The 15044-nt window shown below is 44.6% G+C and overlaps 1 pseudogene; it reads right to left on the bottom strand.

The window, feature by feature from the left end:
• The window catches only part of LOC149357083 (uncharacterized), a 50295-nt pseudogene extending 37023 nt beyond the window's left edge, over positions 1 to 13272 (bottom strand).
• Positions 13273 to 15044: the final 1772 nt, after the last annotated feature.

Raw genomic sequence — 15044 nt, 5'->3', positions numbered from 1 at the left:
ACCGCGACGCCACTCTCAGGCGGAACTTTTTTTCAAAGATTACCAACAAGAAATTTTCCGAAAGAATTATTCTCTAAAATTGATTCCACTCCAGCCTGGTGGTTTCTTCAAGGGAATCGCAATCAAAGTTACGTCGGCCTGAAGCTCGCGATGAAGTCTAGGTTGCCGCGTAGCCCCTGGTGGTCGTCCTTTTCAAAGCAGAAGGCAGATTGAGATGCTGAATGTGGAGGTAGGCGTCGATTTTGAATCTTCTCCGGACACAACTTGCGTCTTTTGTGATTACTTTAGTTGGTTGGTTGGTTAAAGGGGTTTAATGTCCCAAAGCGACTAAGGCTATGAGAGGCGCCGTAGTGGAGGGCTCCGGAAATCTGGGCCACCTGGGGTTCTTTAACGTGCACTGACATCGCACAGTACACGGGCCTCTAGAATTTCTCCTCCAAAGAAATTCTAGCCGCCGCGGCCGGGATCGAACCCGCGTCTTTCGGGTCAGCAGCCGAGCACCATAGCCACTGAGCCACCGCGGCGGCATTGTGATTACTTTAGAAAGCCGGACAGTTATCATTTATTTCCGCATGTCTGCCTTCAGTTTGAGGCTGCTTTAAATGTTAACTGATTTTAAAGCCTCCTAGTTTGGTTTGGTTTATTGGGGTTTAATGTCCCAAAGCGACTAAGGCTATGAAAGACGCCGTAGTGGAGGGCTCCGGAAAAGTTTGAGGCTGCTTTAAATGTTAACTGATTTTAAAGCCTCCTAGTTTGGTTTGGTTTATTGGGGTTTAATGTCCCAAAGCGACTAAGGCTATGAAAGACGCCGTAGTGGAGGGCTCCGGAAATTTCGACCATCTGGGGTTCTTTAACGTGCACTGACATCGCACAGTACACGGGCCTCTAGAATTTCTCCTCCAAAAAATTCAACAGCCGCGGCCGGGATCGAACCCGTGTCTTTCGGGTCAGCAGCCCGAAAGACGCGGGTTCGATCCCGGCCGCGCCTTCCGGGCTGCTGACCCGAAAGACGCAGGTTCAACAGAAGGGTTGTTCATCGAGATGTGAGTTCATGACACCGATACTAAACACCGCTAGACGGTAAGGCGGAAACCAAACACGTGCGAAACGAAAGAAAAAGCTCCACAGGATTTAAGCAATATATATTTCGCGTTTCTATTTAGGGCCGCCAGATATTCAGTCCCTATCAATCCGACTGGCATGACCAGTCAACTAAACGAAAATCTCGATTGGAAATCGTTAACCACGTATCTCGCGGCGTCAAGAAGGTAATTCGCTCTGAAACAAACCCGTAATGGCAGACGAGCCTCTTGACCACTTACGTGCACGTTATAACGGCTTTTTGCGCTTTTAATCTTGGTGACAGCAACAGTACATGTTTTTTTTCGAACATTCATTCGTGTGAGTGTCATAAAATGACAAAAGTATTTTAAAATCTAACGGAAATAGTCACCCGTCGACGCACTATGTCCGCTCACGCAGCGAATACAGATCACCACATAAAAAAGCCGCATGATGCCGCCACCATCGCTGGAATAACCGGGACTTGTTTCTTACCGAAGCAGGTGTCTGCAGGATGTGGACGGTGCGGCTAAACGGCGTTCCAGAGCATGTCACCCACAGGGCTGTACTCATCAACGGCAAGGTCTACTCGTTCGACAGTTACCACGCGGCATGGAACTTGCTCCACGTCTTCATCTTCGACCCCGCTTCGAGCCGGTGGGATATGGTGCAGACGCAGCTTCCCGACCGCGGGCCGATTAACATTTCCAGCCACAGAGTTGTAGCGTACGGCCGCTGCGCGTATCTGTGGGGCGGCCCGCACAGCTGGCCAGCCCCGTGTGTCCTCTACCGCTTCGACACGAGCACCATGACATGCAGCCGTTTGGCGGTGTCCGGTGAGGTGCCCTCATCGATTTACGGCAACACAGCTTGTGTTGTCGGTCACCGCAAGTATGTCTTGAGTGACTGGGATCCTTCGCCATATATGACGGTACTTGACTTTGATACCCTGGAGTGGCATCGTGTCCCCACCAGCGGAGAGGCTCCGGTTCGACGTGCCTGCCAACCTGCGTCTGCCATCGGGACTCGTATGTATGTGTTCGGCGGCAGCCCAGCAGACCCTTCCCTCATCCTGTACTATTTTGAAACGACCACCTTTTCCTGGGTGCGCCCACATGTACAAGGCGTTCCCCTGTGTGTCGGCGAGGTCATTCAGCCTTCGTGTATATCGAAGAAATGTACATTTTCGGAGGGTACAGCGATTTGCTGCGGACCTACTTGGCAGATATGCGCAAGTACGACCCCGTGACGTCGTATTGGACCGAAGTGAAGCCATGTGGCTCTCCACCGTCTCCCAGGTACTGGCATGGCTGCTCAGTGGTGGGTGAAAGAGTGTTTATCTTCGGCGGCTTTGGGCCGGCACCCAACCAGGATGAGAGGCAGGTTGCTGAGGAGCGAAGGGCGCTGACGGATCTCCACGTGTTGCACTTGGCACCGACACTGCAGAACCTGTGCTTACTTGCAGTAATTGATGCACGGCTGGATCTACGCCCCTTACCACCCTTCATTAGAGAAATGGTCTACGCTCTAACTTCCCACCAGTCGTAGTCGATGGCAGATGCCTCATCGCAAGCTAATTGAGTACCTTCGGCAAAGCCAGCTTGGTGGTACGGTGATGATGCAATTTCGGCGCAGCTACTTGACGCAGAAATAAGCACTTCTTTTGTACGCAAAGAACGCCTTCCTTCAGTACTACTTGACGCAGTAATAAACTCTTCTTATATACGCACAGGACGCCTTCCTTGTGTGCCCGCTAGTGTTTTGTCGGTAGTGTTTTTTTTATATTCATGTCGCTCGGGGCCGCCACGTTTGCGTAATAATAAAGGGAACAAATTTTCTGAATGAAGAGTTATTCACTGAAATCGATTCACCTCCAGCCCGGTGGTTTCTTCAAGCAAGTCGCATTAACACCACTTCGGTATGAACCCCTGTTAAATTGTAGTTAGCCGCGTAGCCACTGCTGGTCATCCTTTTCAAAGGAGATGGTGGATAGAGATATGTGTCGGTAGGCGTCGATTCCTGCTCTTGTCCGGAAACAACTTGCATCTTTTGCGCTGACTGCACAAACCAAACAGTTATCACTTATTTCCGCATGTCTGCTTTCACTTTGATGCTGCTTTAAAGGTTCACTGATTTTATAGCCTGCTAGTTATGGTTCTCTTTTTCCTATATAAATTCTAATTTCAATCTGGGACCATCCTATCCGCATCTGTCTTCAAGCTGAGGTGATAGTATGCGTCAAAGCTTGTGTAACTGATTGTATTTGGTGCAAATCAAATTAAATCAGTCGACAGCATGCTGGACTGTATCTGAAGCTTCCTTACAGCTTGTTTATACTGATTCGAGAGCGCTCCAGAGCAATGCGCACGCCAGATACATTCTCAACAAGCCATCCCACGATGGCTGGTGTGAAATGTTCGGAAGATGTGTCTGTGACACCAACTTTAATAGACAAAGCAACTTTGTGCCATGGGGCTATTTAGCCACAGATGACCTAGCGCTATAAAAATTCATCACAATCAACAGTAAAGGCGAAGGTGCGAGAATAAATCGTGATAGGCTACGTGAATGGCCGAATTAGAAACGACGATCAACCGGAGTAAAGGAGGCGATGCAGGACTATAACACTATATGACATGTGAAAATGGAAACAAGCATGATGGGAATGTAACAACATAAAGCGGGTGTATAAGCGAAAAGAAAAAAACATATTAAAGAAAAACATGGCCAGAAAAATTCTTCTGTTCATACAAGAGAAAAAAATTACAATCAGGAACTGTGGCCCTTCCGTTCCGCTAGCGTGCAGATAGAGACCGTCAAGAAAGAAGCGGTGGAGCTTATGCCCTACATTTGTCGCGTTTCACGTAACATCAAAAAAGTGGCAAGCCTTCAAGCGCTCAAGATTGTTTTCTCTCCGCTGTGTAATTTTCGTAGTATGTGCCCGTTTATGATTAACGTAAATTAGAATAGACCGCAGTGCACCAAGAAGCACGATAAGAAGTTCGCAAGTGTGTTTCAAGAGATGCGCAGAAAGTTACCCTCAATTCCGACAGCTCTACATTGGACAGAGTGGTATATGTTTTAGTGAAGGGGCATGTGAACACAGGCTGCAAATACAGAATAATCCAGGAGGTGATTTATGACACCGTTGTAAGCGATTTAAAGGCAAGGGTGAGGGTAAGAAAGGTTCCTTGCAAACCTGTATTTGAAAACATGAGCTTTTGTTAACTAAACACAATACAAAAATGGTGGTCGCAGAAGCGTTTGAGAGGACTAAACCCAGTGACTAGTGTATCGCCACGCCGTCTATTTCGCTCCTGCCGAAAGAAATCGCTTTTCTGGCAAGCCGATTGTAAACGTTTTCGCTACTTTTCACGGGCTGTTTTCGCCTTGCTTGTCTGTAACCATTTCTGGCCATGCTTTTATTCCTTTACCGTGTTTCTTCTTTTCGCCCATCCACGTGCTTTTTGCTGTTACCCTCTCGTCATGCTTGTTTCCATTTTCACATCTCGTATATCATGTTTTATTCTTTCCCAATCGCCTGCACTCCGGTTGCTTGTTGTTTTCATTTCCTCTATCTACTTCGGCATATTATGTTTTATTCCCACACCTTTGTGTGTACTCTTATTAGCTGTTGTTTTCCATTCTGACAACTTTGTTGTCATAGCATGTCTTGTTCGCTCGCCGTTCACCTTTACGCGTAATAGTATCGGATTACCCTGATCGTACCGTGACCTGATTCTCAAATGGCGCGCTTTGTGTCTATGATAATGGTGCTTCCTGCAAATGTGTGCACGATAATAAGTGGTTCTTTAACCTTGGGTGAAGTATAGGGTGAATTTGATCGGTTGCCGCTTTCTAAAACCCCAGTGCCTGCCAGTCTCCCAGGAAAATTTTACAAGACATTTGAATCTGTTTTATTACTTGTCCTATTCGAAATTTTAAGGCCAGTATTGATGTTTGATTTTTGCTGCATTCATTTGATAGAAGTCGTAATCTCTTAATACCAAACACTCATGAAAAGGAAAAACTGCGATTGGCAGATAGCTGCGAAGCTCTCACGTTTTCAAACCTTGTTTGTAAGATTTTCGCTTCAGCTCTCTCAAATTGGCTACAGCTTGCAATGCCTGAATTGATTGGACCTCTTCAATAATGTTGCTTAGTTTACAACGAATGCGTAAGGTGTTGAAGTATTGTAGTGGCGATCACGAATAACTACACTGGCACAAATCGGCCTGGCAAGGGCATTTGATCGCATGAGTTATCCTTCCCTTTATTCTCATGTAAACTTTGCTCACACGTCGCCAAAATAAGTGCGCTTTCGAAAAGCCCCAGGCAAAGCAACAGATCCATTACAAGTAACCCGCCGAAATAGCCAAAATTTGTTACGCCACTGCACCGAGGGTAACTTTGTGTTCGAAGTTCTAAATATTGATAGGATATTACTCGCGGTGAGCTCAACACCTCTAAACACAGATGGAGGCTAACAGTAATAGTTGAAAAAGTCGTTGACCTCTGTGTTTTGAAAGAATGTCGTACGCCAAAAAAAGACGAAACAGGAAGGAAACATAGAACAGGAAAGAGGCGCAACTTCGAACTTTAATATCAGGAAAACGTAACTAGGCGCTCTTTTATAGCCCCTTACAAAAATGCTTCTTGAGACAGTGTTGAAGTTCTCATGAGCAGACTCAACATGCCATGTTGAGTTTGTGTTGGGACCAGGATGGCCTCGTGTTGTTGAATCATTGAGGCCGAGTTGAAACTCAACGGAAAAGTAGCCACCGTGCCAGAGTTGAGCATTCTCAATGCCAATTCAATATGTTTCCATGTTGAATTCATGTTGCAATTACTGGGGAGAATTCAACATGCCATGTTGAATTTATGTTGGGCACATGAAGGTTCCCTGTAGAAGTCACCACCGTGTCTGTGCTGACAGAGCTCAACACTGATGCTGAGTTACCTTGCTGAAATGCTGAAAACCGGTTGATGCACAATTCCATTCTGCAATGAAACTTCTGCACCACAAAATTGAAAGCTTACAAAGCAATGCGAAAAACCCAAGCACTTGCTATGCTGTCCTCGAGTAGTTTTTTATGTGACAGCGCTAACGGCCCAGTTCTCCAGAAAATCCAGCGTCGGCGTTAACTGCGAGTGAAAAATCACGAGCATGCCTCTGGTAGGTGGTAGTTAACAGGCGACATGGCCAGGTCGGTGGATTGTGCGATGTCCCGAGACTACATGACAGTCCAGTGGCTACTTTGAGATGGGAGGGCGACATGCACATCCAACCGGCACCAATTGGATCCCGAGTCAGACAGGCTACCCCTACCCCTAGGCCATGCAGGAACGTTCGTATGGCTTGGTTAAAGCAGAGCTTACCTATATCAGTTGGTCTTGCACATCATGTGGTAGATTACGACTGTATGCTAATGAGCATGCATGACATAACATAGGCACAAATCAAGGAAGTAGTGATTAAGAGAGTTGCAATGTGCATGTACAGAAATGGCAGACAGGAGCCATTAACGCCGTCGCTGCTTGTGAATCATGACCAGAAGATGCGCAGTGGAAAATTGAATAGTCTATTTTTAATCTATTTCACGTGCGAGCATCGATGACAGGCTGTTTTTCACATAATTCAGGCCAACAGCCGGGAACTTCGTGCTGACGTAGCCTGTTGGAAAAAAAATGAAAACAGAAAATAAAGCATTCAGTGTCCGCAATAACAAACTTTTACATGTGCAACAAATGCATCATAAAATGAGAGATTAATTTACCAAGAGTGACAATAAAATGCAGCCTGCACTGAAAACTTACCCTATGGTAAATAAATTTTATTTTCATAAATACATATCAGAAATATAGGGCTCTCCATTTTAGGCAGCTGACAAATGATTGCGATGCACACAAAATACATATCACTCTAAAAGATACTTTGCCACCACAAATTTGGCACTGTCAAAAACCATTAATTAGAAATAAGAGACACCACAGATTGCTTTAGATGCTGGAAGATGGATGGATGTCCTCTCATTTCATATTCAGTGTTATTTAAACCAATTTAGATTTTCTTCACACTGCTCTTTTCTTCCTCCCCTCCTCTCCCCCCCCCCCCCTTTTGAAACTGAAGTACAGTGCAGCTCTTTATCCTGACTGTGAGAAGACTGTATCAAAACAGTTTAATGTGGTAGTTGTGAAGCAGCTGCACTCCATTCGCACACTATGCTCATTTGCTCATTTACATGCTCTAGATAGCATATTAAACAGGTGCGTTAAATTCAGTTGTGATGATAAGGTGAAAGCAAAACAAGTCAAAGCAGCACATGCAGATAGAAAGCAAGCACACTTACCCAGCACCGCATTTAGACGCACAGGGTCAAGGCCCTCTTTGACAGGGAGATGCTTCTGGACGTGGTTCTTCTGCCCAAAGAGGGACTTGCCCCTCAGCTCGTCATCAGTAAAAAGATGCCTCAACAGGGCCCGAGCAAATTTGCCAGGGCCACTGTTGCACGTCCTTTCGAGCCGCCCAATAACAGCCTCTTCAACAATGACCCCCCCCCCCAATGTCAACCTGCAAACAAGAAATCAAGAATTAGTTGAAAGTAATGATTTTCCATAACTGGGAAAGGCTACTACTAGACATTATTTTCAAGCAGGCACTGAGACGACCTTCTTAACAATGCAACTCAGTAGCAGAAAAGATTTAAGAAAGCACATATGCATGCAGCAAACTCAAATATGTGCATACCTTAGCAGATGATATGACACTGTCATCGCTTTTTTTCGATCATTTTCTGCAGCCGTTTCACCATCTTGGCAGGTGCTATAAGCACAGAGAAAAGAAAAAGAATGAACATTTAGGTTTACTGTCAGCCTCGGACTATGGAACATACAAATAGATTTCTAACTTTGGCATCAATAACACAATAAGTGAAAGGAACCTCACCCACCAAAAGTTGATGCTATTAAGGACTATAAACAGAGCGAAAGGGGTCAAAAGCCGTCAGAAGTCAACTGCCACTAAGTTTTTCACATTGTAAAGGAGTACATCTAGGAAGGACTGAAAAGAGAGTTGTGGTGTTGTGGCCACGCACAGTTGCCCACAGAAACCACAGGGGGTACGCGAGGGGGTACGTGTTGAAGCACTGAGCGACAAAATTGCAGACTGCATGCATCTACAGCACTGTAGAGCAACACCCACAAACAGGGACTGCCTTTTGTTTTGCGGCGTTTGTTTTTGTCTTTCTGACAGAAATAGCGCTTCTACAGCAGCTCTGCCAGAAACATTTTAAGGCCAGAACAGCCACAAGAAATTCAGGCCAAATCATGCGAGGACACTATCAGAACACGACGCGAAAAAATCCAGATCGCCATGTCACATAATGCTTGTTTGCCCTACTTCGGAAACGCGCACAGATTTTTCTCTCCAGCATGCGCGTTTGTGCCAGTGACTGCTACACAGCATTTCGGCCCAGTAATTGCACTTGCAGTTTCCAGCTGTTTACTTACCACTGAACCAAAGTTAGGACCCTGTCAAGCCGCATTTCAGCCTCTAGCCATTCTCTCCCCAATGTCCAAAATCTGTCCATACCAATTAGGCATGACTGACCTAGGTCATATCCAGTAAGCTGCCTAACTTTGTGACATGCCACCAAGTGCCCAAGTCATCTGCCACACAGCTTTTTAAACACTTGCAACAAAAATAATAGTCACCTTACATGCTTGGAACTTTGTCGCTACTATGACACATACCCAGAACACATATCAGACACATACCCGAAGTGAATTCTCACTGCGGTTGGCATTTTATGGTACAAGTAGAGATGCCAAATTTCTCAGCTGGTCACGAACTGAACACTAATTTAATTATCACTGACTTGAGATATACTGCATATAGCTTACAGTGAAAATCGAATCAGTCTGTTCACAGCACCTGAAACATGAACTAAGACAGGCTAATCATTTCTTTCAGCGTCATCCAGACGGCTCTTGGTCCAAGCGTTATGTCCAAGAAAAAATGCAGGTGCAGTGTCACTGCTGTCATAAGTTCAAATGGAGATATGCAGAGAACCACAGTATAGTAATGGGACATTAACCGGATTGCTGTTGTGAATCATTGCTGCATTGCTACAAAAGCTAAATTGCCCAATTTATGCAGAAAATGTAGCAACTGTTATGTACTCTTACCTAGCTTTATACTAAATAGTACTGTGCCCTATCCTCTTTTCTTGTTTTGTTTATTTATAAACATACCATCAATCCTGATCAGGAACATGATAGTAGAAAACAATCAAATTCATATGCAACAAAGCATGCACACTTTGAAATCTGAACAATGAAAATTTCAATGTCCAAGCATTGGCTATGATGACGAAGTTAGGTCTAGGTCACGTGAGGGATGAAAAACTAATAATCGCTGCTTCTTAATTGCTGTGAACTCCTATTCATGATAGAGGCCAACTTCAGCATTATAGTGAATCACAGTTTTTCATAACTCAAGTGACCTAGACTTTGATGTCATAGCCATTGCTTGGCTATTGAAACCAAAACCAAATCAGGCAAGAAAAAAATTATAAATTGCTTAGTGGTTGGTGGCAAACAGCATGAGGTGATTCGTGTAAAGTATAATGCCTAACGAGTCATTACAAAGAATACAACACGCAACCAAAAATTAGGTTCTGCACTACTAAACAAAATAAAACCATAGAGTACTGAATGCTCCCATCTGCTGCTGTTTCACTGCAACCACTCATTCCTATAAACCTAAGGGCCATGGTGCATATACGTGAGCCACGGCTTATGCAACGATTCTAAAAGAGGGCAAATTTTTCAGTGCATTTTTTTTTCTTTGAAATGACCACAAGACGTTAGTAACATTGGTCGCAATGTTCAATTCCTCTATGCCCAGAAAACAATTTATAACTGAATTTTTGCTTCCGTGCAGCTACAGTAACTAAATGGTGGCACCAACATCAAAGCAGGTATAAGATCACATGAGGTACACAAGAACTGCTGATTTGCAACATAAATGCTGCCGTGTCACTTACCCTTGCCAGCTCCACAAGACGAAATGACAGCAAGTAAACAAACAGATATTATACTGCAGCGCTTGTATAGCTCATGTAATGTGATATCTACTTGTAACGAAGTCTACGGTTCGACGGAATCCCGTCTGGCGAGAAAAACTCATACTGATTTGTCAAAGAAAACGTACACTCGCCAATGATGCACAGACAATAAAAGGAATTGACGTTTCGGCGCCCGTACGGGTGCCTTGATCACAAAGAAGCGAAGGACGGGCAGGTGAGCTATATTTTTTGAAGGGTGCGCAGGTATATCTCGGGGAGATTGCCACGGGTACGGTTAATCGTGTTTGGCGTGAATTGAATGTACAATGATGCTATGAGAAGGCGCCTTGGTAATTATTTTTCTTATGCAATTACACGTTCTGTGTCCCAGTCGATGGTATGGCCAGTTTCCTGATGATGTTGCGCTAAAGCGTTTGAGTTAGATTTTCCTTTGGCGACGTCATGTTGGTGCTGCTTGAGCCTTGTCTTGAATTTTCCTGTTTCTCCGATACAGGAAGCGTCACAATCACGACGGGGGATCTTGTAGACCACACTGGAAAGATATCAAGGTCAAGATGGTCCTTGACTCACAAGAGGCGTTGCCATGAACGTCATAATCTGAAAAGTTGCGAGAAAGGTTCTCACGCACGCCGTGGGCATACGGAATCGACACCCACTTCTTTGCGCATGCCACAGTTCATATAGTCTGAGCAGAGGCGCGTCGTTCCTGAGATTGTAGTATTTAGTCTGGATAACCGTTCCGTATCAGGTCGTGCCTGACCTGTTTCACTTTTGCTGCTCTGCGCTTAGGACTTTAGCATATCCTAAAAGCGAGGCTGAACAGAGATGCAGCGACTGAGTGCTTGTGTGCCCGATGGAATGAGATGACTTAAAGTTTAGGTACCTTCCGGTGTGAGTGGGCTTACGATAGACGGTGGTTTGCAGAGAATGGGGTGAGCGTTCCACGAGGACGTCGAGGAAAGCGATGTGGCCATCCACCTCCTCCTCTAGGGTGAACTGAATGCTTTGCTGGAACATGTTGAGGTGCACTCAGTCGCACCTCAACCCAACAAGCGCTCAGTCGCTGCGTCTCTGTTCAGCCGCACATTCAAGATATGCTCAAGTCCTAAGTGCAGAGCAGCAGAAGTGAAGCAGGTCAGGCAATACCTGATACGGAACGATTATCCAGCCCAAATACTACGATCACAGGAATGATGCGCCTCTGCTCCGAGTATCCGAACTGTGGCATGTGCAAAGAAGCGGGTGCCGATTCCTTATGCCCATGGCGCGAGTGAGAACCTTGCTCGCATCTTTTCAGATTATGATGTTCATGTAGCCCACGTTCCTTCGTGCAAACTTCGGCAGCGACTCTTGCGAGTCAGGGACCCTCTTGACCTCGATATCTATCCAGGTGTGGTCTACAAGATCCCTTGTCGTGATTGTGACGCTTCCTATATCGGAGAAACAGGAAAATTGAAGACAAGGCTCAAACAGCACCAAAGTGACATCGCTAAAGGAAAATCTAACTCAAACGCTTTAGCGCAAAATCATCAGGAAACTGGCCATACCATCGACTGGGACGCAGCATGTGTAATTGCATACGAAAAATCATTACCAAAGCGCCTTCTCATAGCATCATTGTACATTCAATTCACGCCAAACACGATTAACCGTACCCGTGGCAATCTCCCCGAGATATACCTGCGCACCCTTCAAAAAATATAGCTCACCTGCCCGTCCTTCGCTTCTTTGTGATCAAGGCACCCGTACGGGCGCCGAAACGTCAATTCCTTTTATTGTCTGTGCATCATTGGCGAGTGTACGTTTTCTTTGACAAACCTACTTGTAACATCAGAACCATTAAACTGCTGAAGGAAACTACACAGAAAAATAAATTCAACTATTATTTACTGGGGCACAGTTATGCCAGATGTGTTGGCCTATGTTTACTTATGCTTTGTACATCTTTTCGAAGCGGAAATACAGTGCAAAAAATATTTGGTCTGTATCCCATTAAGCAAGTCAGAAAATAGAATTTTATACAAAAATTCAAGTCTTTGAGCCGCAAGACAATTTTTGACAGCTAAAAAGTAAGCAATATATTATGTAATAGCCTAAGCTGCTTCTCTCCTTTTTTTTTGAGCAAGCATTGTGGTAACCTCTAAAAAAAAGCAGCAGCAAATGAAAGAAGCTTGCTGAAAGTACAACTGTTCAAGTAAGAAAAGCTCACCAGCTGCCTTCTCTGCCTCTTCTAGTTCCCTTTTCAAGCTGTCAATCTGAAGCTTTAAAGCGGAATTCTCGCCCCGCAGTTCCTCCACTTCCTTTATGTGATTGCAGCATGGCTCTTGCTGAAATAAACGAAAGGGAAGGATTAGAAAAGCACAACTGCATCAAGCAGCAGCTCGAGTGCCTCTCATTTCTTCTCCACTGAAATGCTGTAGCTGCCGCCTGGATCGAACCCTGGTCGCCTGGCTGTGAAACGCCCTAGCCAATAGCTATCGTGGCTGTGCACATGACACACAACTCTTCTTAAAAGAGAACGGACGCCCAATTTCGGTGGCATGATTTCTTCTTTACAATGATGCAGAAGACACTACTAAACATGAATCACCACGTGGTATTTGCTGCAAATGCTACATATTTTGTAATCGAAATTTTCTTTTGTGATGTTTCAGTTTCATCAACAGATCGATGACTATGACGATAAAGTGTGCTCACAGCCCACGTGAGGCATGAAAAAAATTCAGTATAATCGCTGCTTCTACATTCGTTGTCATTCCAGCTATTGAGGCAGGCTGCCTTAAGCACTGTTGTGAATTCAAACGACGAAGCAACAATTACATCACATGACCAACAAGCACACTTTGATGTCAGCCATTCTTTGGCTGTTGGAACCAAAACAGCACAAGAAAGAAATAAGATTATAAATTATTTAGTGGTTGTCGGAGAAAACCATATGGTAATCCATGTATAATAATGCCTCATGCATCATTACAAAGCAGAAAACATACACTCAAAGGTTAGGTGTCTATACTCCTTCAAGATCACTCTTCATTTTAACGAGGTTCCTTTCAAATAAAAAATTGTCAAAGTATACAAATGCACTTGGAACTCCATCTCTGACCTCCTTGAAGAGCTGCATTTCTGTTAAAACAATGTTTCACCAATTAGATTTGCAACATGATTCATCGAGGCAGTCTACAGTTCAGCTAAATGCTCGCAGGACAGTTGTGATTATTTTATTATGCCTTTAATATAGCATGCAATAAACCCCTTCAACTCTGACATTTCATAAACATATGATGCGTGCTCACCAGTAGTCATAGCTATCACACGAGCAGAGCAAGCTGCTCCTGCTGCATATTGTCAAGAGACAAGGCACTTAATGACTCACAGAGCAGCTTGTTAGCTGTCCACACGTTGCTTGTACTGATGTGAATGAAAGGAACCCTGACATGCGCTTTGGTCACATTAGAGAACCACCTACTCCTGCAGTTTGCGACATGCATCATTTGGTATGGCTATGTGCACGACGATTAGTTTTTGCAAGCATAGGAGTAGCAAAGGAAAGAAAACGCCTGGAAACATAACTTTACAGGGGATCAGTGCGCCCAAACAGAGTCACTGCACACAGTACCACTGTTCCCGCATGCTGCACATAAAATGTGCAGGTTTAAACCACATACTCCAGCTGTGCCATGCAATTCACAACAGGTAAATCCACAATTTCAATAAATGACACCATGACAATGGCAGGACAAGGAAAGGTTCGCCATGTAGCCCGATTGTCTATGTTGATATGAAGATTACAGTAGTTTAAGCAGAATCCCTACGCAGTGAAAATCAAAGGTCTAAGACTCAGAAACGGCATGCTGAGGTCAAAGCTGTGGGGGGCAGTGATCCAGCCATGTATCGAATTTGCTAACGCCATAGCTGAATGGAGAAATCAACATCTAGCGAACAATGTTCCAACAATCAGATGTCAGTGCATGCTAAAGAACTCCAAATGGTCGAAAATTCCGGAGCACTTTACCACGGCATCCCTCACAGCCCGAGTTGCCTTGAGATGTTAAACCCCCATAAGCCAGAAAGCTAAGAGGAACTAACACTACAACACTAGCACTACAATAATTTTCAACGAAATTTCAACCAGCCTGAAGAGGTTAAAAGGAATGAAAAGGATCTCTGTGGCTCCCTTCATACAGGCGGGCCTCATCTCTGAATTGCCTTTTCTGCCTAACCTTCTCGCAATGATCTGATAAGCTGAGAGTTGTAGCTCTCGTGAAAGGGTTGTAAACCAGGAAGCAGCGATTACATCGCAGTTTTTAAACGTTTCAGCTGAGATAAAACCACTCTTTGACGTCCCAGCCATCGTCCCGCTGTTGAAATCGAAACAGCACAACAGAAAAATATGATTATAGGTTATTTAGCAGTCATACATGAATACCACATGGTGATTCACGCGTAGTATTGTATTCTGCATCATTGTGGAGAAGAAAACATGACACCAAAATTAGGTGTCTATACTCCTTTCATCCCGTAAACTTCCTAGCCTCAACAGTCCACCCAGCCCCAGAACGCCCCACTGCTATGCTTGCCTTCTCTTGGAATACAATCCATTACCCAGCTATCTTGCCTCAGCATCGCATGCCCTGCCCATGCCCATTCTCTCTTAACTCAGACTAGGACGTCATTAACTCGCCTTTTTAACCTGACCTGCTCTCTTACAGTCTCTTAAAAGAGTAGGTACCAAATATTTGCATGCTGAAGAATAGTGCTGAAGAAAATTATAATTCAAGATGTGACATTCCCCTATGGAAGCTAAATAATTTATAACTGAGTATTTTTCCCATGCCATTTCAGTTTCAATCGCCAAATGACCGCAATGACGTCACAGACAAGTTCAGGTCATGC

Source organism: Amblyomma mixtum, chromosome 3 (genome assembly GCF_055824585.1).
Source record: "Amblyomma mixtum isolate Tamu chromosome 3, ASM5582458v1, whole genome shotgun sequence".
NCBI classification, from domain to species: domain Eukaryota; kingdom Metazoa; phylum Arthropoda; class Arachnida; order Ixodida; family Ixodidae; genus Amblyomma; species Amblyomma mixtum.
Note: the sequence above shows the minus strand (reverse complement) of the source record. Positions and strands in the feature narration are given on the sequence as shown.